This window comes from Osmerus mordax, chromosome 14, assembly GCF_038355195.1.
Source record: "Osmerus mordax isolate fOsmMor3 chromosome 14, fOsmMor3.pri, whole genome shotgun sequence".
NCBI lineage: Eukaryota > Metazoa > Chordata > Actinopteri > Osmeriformes > Osmeridae > Osmerus > Osmerus mordax.
The window spans coordinates 2,211,694-2,217,039 of record NC_090063.1 but is presented as its reverse complement, the minus strand read 5'-3'; the positions used below and the strand labels follow the sequence as shown (position 1 = coordinate 2,217,039).

The window sequence follows — 5,346 nt, the reverse complement described above, 5'->3', positions numbered from 1 at the left end:
CACCAGACGGTTGTCAGAAGAAGACCGTAGGTGGGGGGGGGGGGGGGGGGGGGGGGGGGGGTAAGGCTGGAGGAGAGACTTGATGTAGTCGGGTGCAGTCCCGTTCACCGCTCGGAAGGTCAGTACCAGAGTCTTGAACCTGATACGGGCCGTGATGGAAAGCCAGTGGAGGGAGATGAGGAGCGGGTTAACATGGGAGCGTCTGGGTAGATTGAAGACCAGACGGGCCGCCGCATTCTGAATCCTCTGGAGAGGGCGGGTTGCGCATACTGGGAGACCGGCGAGCAGCGAGTTGCAGTAGTCCAACTTTGAGAGGACAAGTGCTTGGACTAGCAGCTGGGTGGAATGCTCAGATAGGTATCTCCTGATCTTCCGGATGTTGTAGAGGGTGAATCTACACGACCGGGAGACCGCAGCAATGTGGGCCGTGAGGGAGAGCTCGTCATCCATTGTCACCCCGAGGTTCCTGACAGAGGATGAAGGGGTCGAGTTGAGTTCTGGTTGTATTATCAATCTGCAGATTGGAGAGAGAGTTTAACATAGAGCAAGACATAAAATGCCCAATTTCACCATGCAGTTCATCAGCAATAAAGTAGCGCTTGATCGGCCATGATGAATTTGAATTGTATTTATTTACATTAATGACTGTAAATGTGCCATAATTAGCAAATATGGCTATTTTTCATCTGTAGACCCTTGACAGAATGTCAAAAAGTCACCCTAAAAAACTATACATCATATATTAATACAAAAACACATTAATTAGCCTAATTAGAAAAGGTACAATGTGATTCCAAGCCCACTAAATCATTTAAATACATTAAATAAGTAATGACATTTTATCTAAACTCCTATGACTGACGTAATCGCAGCAAACCACAGGGAAGTAGAAAACGTCCAACTTTAAAAAATGCAAAAATGTCCGACTTGACGGCTCCGTTTTCAACTCCTGCACCGACCGCAAGTGGAAACTCGCAGATCGGTGCATCCAGCTGCAGCCAGCCGCAGCCGATGTCTAACACAGCTAACGTTTTTCAGAGTGCAGTGGTGCTGTTTAGTAGCTGCGTGCCTTGCCCAAGGACACAACGTCAGTTGGCATGACCGGGAATCGAACTGGCAACCTTCGGATTACTAGTCCGACTCCCTCACCGCTCAGCCACCTGACTCCCCGGACTTCTTTAATTGGGTGCGCTCACGCCTTCGGCGAGCACAACCATTGTTCTCTCACATATATATTTTTCTTCTTTTTATTTATTTTCCCACCCCTAAGGATCTGTCAATATTTGGGCTACATAGACAACATTGGTGTCAAAAGGTTTGTTGCTTGTATTTTTATTTACGTTCCGTTGCACAATTTAGGCTGAAATGGTAAAAAGTGCTTGTGTCATCAAAGGGAACTCAGTGCTAACGTCACAACGTCAGCAACGACACATGGATACAACGTGCATAGATGTATGGAAGGCCTAGTGGGCAAGTATTAAGATGCCCCCGTGTGTCAATCACGCATAATTAACGTATGGAACGCCAACTGTGCCACAACGTCTGAATTCTCGTTCGTGAACAGACGTTACATTTTAACGTGTACAGACGTCAATTTTGGACGTCTGTACACGGTTAGCAAACAAGGTATAGGTGCATCATCGCCACCTACTGGACTGAAGTGTGATACAGGATAAACCGCACAATCTTTCTTCCCCACACAAATGGACTGTCCCAAATACTAAATGATAGCTACGTAAGAGCCCACATGATCACAGTAGAACTACGTACAGCCTAGCGCAGACACTAGGTCAAAAACGGCCGTGTACAGACGTCAAAACGTGTACAGACGTCAGTTAAAATGTAATGTCTGTACACAAACAAAAATTCAGACGTTTTGGCACAGTTGGCGTTCCATAAAAACAGCAGGTATGCGGTTATGTTACTGAAGCCAGCATCTCAAAGAGTTGTTTTATGGAACGCCAACTGTACCAAAACGTCAGAATTTTTGTTTGTGTACAGACATTACATTTTAACTGACGTCTGTACACGTTTTGACGTCTGTACACGGCCGTTTTTGACGTCTGTACACGTTTGGACCATCTATGCTTCCATGCTATTGGATGGGACCAACAGCCATCCCCATTTTGACCTAGTGTCTGCGCTAGGCTGTACGTAGTTCTACTGTGATCATGTGGGCTCTTACGTAGCTATCATTTAGTATTTGGGACAGTCCATTTGTGTGGGGAAGAAAGATTGTGCGGTTTATCCTGTATCACACTTCAGTCCAGTAGGTGGCGATGATGCACCTATACCTTGTTTGCTAACCGCCATTAAAAGAACCAAAGAAGAAGACGAACACTGTGTGTGATTTCGAATTCTGGTGGAGGCAAATAGCAGAAAATGAGACCACAAACTTTCGGAACTTTTGAAGCATGTACCCGACATTTGGCTTCAGATGACCAGGATTCTATACAGACTGTTCTAACCAGGTAAGCTATCAATTAGCAACGTTAAGCCAAGTTACTTGTTTTGTATAGTTGTTTGGCTAGTCCTGTCCTCCTGGGCTCCTGACTTCTCATCAACACACTTAGTGCTAACTAACTCTTAAATAATGAGCAACTTCAAATTTACGCCGCTAAACTAGACCTTATAAGACTTTGAATATTGCGTTACTGAATGCGGTTATGTTACTGAAGCCAGCAATCTTAAACAGTTGTTTAACAAGCTTTGTTGTAGTTAGCCTACCACTCGTCATCACACTTGTAGTGCTAACCCTGGCTTTAATAATGAGCAAGCTCAAATTAACGTCGTCAAACTAGACCTTATAAGGCTGTGAATATTGCGTTACTGAATGCGGTTATGTTACTGAAGCCAGCATTTCAAAGAGCTGTTTAAAGCTTTGTTGTAGTTAGCCTACCACTAATATATGTTGTCATGCTAACAGGTTGGAGATCATGGCGACGAGCGTTCGCTGGAGCAGAGGGCGACTGCTTCAATCTGAAGTGGTTGATGAAATGCTTTTGCTCAGCGAGTTAATTCGGGAAGCCAATAATCAGCAACAACAACGTGGTAATGTACTCGTCATATTTAAACATGATCTGAAGACGCAAGATTCAAAACATGATGCCTGTAACATTTTTCTCTTGGAACTGCAGTTGCTCCTGGTTTCACCGTACCTCGAATGGGAGGACAGACTGGAGGAAGGCCGGTTTACCAAATCGCCCAAGAGCAGATGTTGTTGTCCTAACTTCTCTGCTAAACAGATTGCGGAGATCTTTTGTGTCTCAAGAAGAACAGTGAACCAACGGTTAAGGTATGTGTCAATTGAAGGACTAGTTCAGGAGAGGTCTAAATAATGTCACCCCTTTCTCACTGAGCCATACACAATTTTGTTTTTCTTTACAAAGCACATGAAACACTGCTGAACTACCCTTTCTATACATTTCATAAAGAAATTGATATACTGTGATAGCTAGAACTCTTTCATATCCCATATCTTTGGAGAAAAAACTGTCATGCGCATGTACCACATAGCTGCCTTGTCACTGTTCCTTTAACACATTGTTTTGTTCAGAGTTACTATTAGGGATAAATGTAAAAAATGTATCTAAGTTCTAATATGTATGCATTGTCTTCCGTAGACAGCGCATACAATTTCTCTTTTAGAGGTCGCTACACAGACCAGATGATGCACTTGATCTGAAGGTGCTGCTATTCGGAGTATGTCCCACAGGCTTCGGAGGAGAACATATCGAGTGGCAGGGTCAAATTCGCTGTAGCATCTTGATGGCAACCACAAGCAAGTGGCTTGTTTTACTGTGATTCATTAATTTGCCCTAACTGTGTCCCTAGCAAATGACAAGCTGATTTGATGAGTTTTGAATTTAAAATAAGATTTTCAGCATCACATGAATGCAATAGAGGTTAGGACAACATGTTGCACAGAAATGTATACAAATCATTTTAGCTGCATTCAAGCCATTCATATTTTTTTTGTTATTTATAAGATGTGCAAGTGAAATCTTTTATTTTCCCTGCCTTCATCTCTTAGGTGGAGTATTGTAATCCATGGAGGAATCGATGGTTACAGCCGACTGGTGGTTTTCCTGAAGGCTTCTAACAACAACAGAAGTGACATTGTAATGGACCTGTTTTCGGAAGCAGTCGCCCAGTTTGGTGTCCCATTCAGAGTCAGATGGAGGGGAAAACAACGCCATTTGTCTCTTCATGGATGTCTTCCGACGATCAACCCGAGGCAGCACTCATAATCAACGCATTGAAAGACTGTGGGGCGATGTCTGGAGAGGCATGACAAAAAAACGCAAGGTCCTACGTAGTGTGGTCAGGTCTGTTGAGTTTATCATCGACAGGAAGTTCCCAGCCCTACGGGACACCTACCACACACAATGCCTCAGGAAAGCTGGCAGAATTCTAAAAAACTGCTACCACCCATCTTTCAGTCTTGACCCCGCTGCCTTCTGAACAACAGTTTCTATCCAAGGGCCAGCAGGCTTCTGAATGAACATTTACATGGACTTTTTTCACTAGCCACCTTACATTGATGCATTTCTCACTAGGCACTTTACACACTGTCACTTTCAGCTACTGGTTGCACTATCAGCAATATTACACTAACTGTACCCCACTTGTCTTAGGTTAGTATAGGTCTAAAGTTAGTATAGGTCATTATCTGTATTAGAGGTCTAATATACTGTATACTATTTTGTATATTTAGGAGGTTTATCATTTCTTTTAGCTTATCCAGATAACGATCATTGCAAGAGAGAAAACCTGTCCACACTCAACCGATCTTGATTGAATTAAGGTTAAGAAATAGGCTAATATAAATTGGCAGTGACATTATCAACAACTGTTGGCTATTTTGTAAGCTACTGAAAAAATAACTGTTTGTATACTATATCATTCACATTTCGAAAAAGGTATACATTTAAGTTCGCTAAAGTGCCCACTAGATGGCAGTGTAAGAGCACAAATAGTAAGGGCAAAGCCTCTGGTCAATGTGATGGGTATACCCAAGGATAAATTGTGGTGCAACAGCAAGCAAAATAACATTACAACAAAACAGGTTAGGAATACACAGGGTTGAAGACAGCTGGACAGTACACAGAGTAGCCTTATTCAAGAAATAAAACATGTAATACCCATGGCAATATAGAGTAATATCCAACACAGAGAATGTACAAAATACTTTTATTGAGAGTAAATGAAAATGTACAGGGTCTGGTTTTTTCCCCCTGGATAGGCATGGGAACCTATCAGTAGTGGTTCCCAACCCTGGTCCTGCGTGTTTGAGATGTTTCCCTGCTCCGACACACCTGATTCAAATGAATTGTTATAAGCAGG

At 42.9% G+C, this 5,346-nt stretch overlaps 1 long non-coding RNA gene across 1 annotated transcript; it reads left to right on the top strand.

Moving 5' to 3' along the window:
* The first annotated feature begins 2,146 nt into the window (after nucleotides 1-2,146).
* On the top strand, nucleotides 2,147-3,794 carry LOC136956040 (uncharacterized). The gene is made up of 4 exons (XR_010878206.1): nucleotides 2,147-2,471; nucleotides 2,927-3,051; nucleotides 3,138-3,295; nucleotides 3,624-3,794. It is a non-coding gene; the product is annotated as an uncharacterized lncRNA (long non-coding RNA).
* Nucleotides 3,795-5,346: the final 1,552 nt, after the last annotated feature.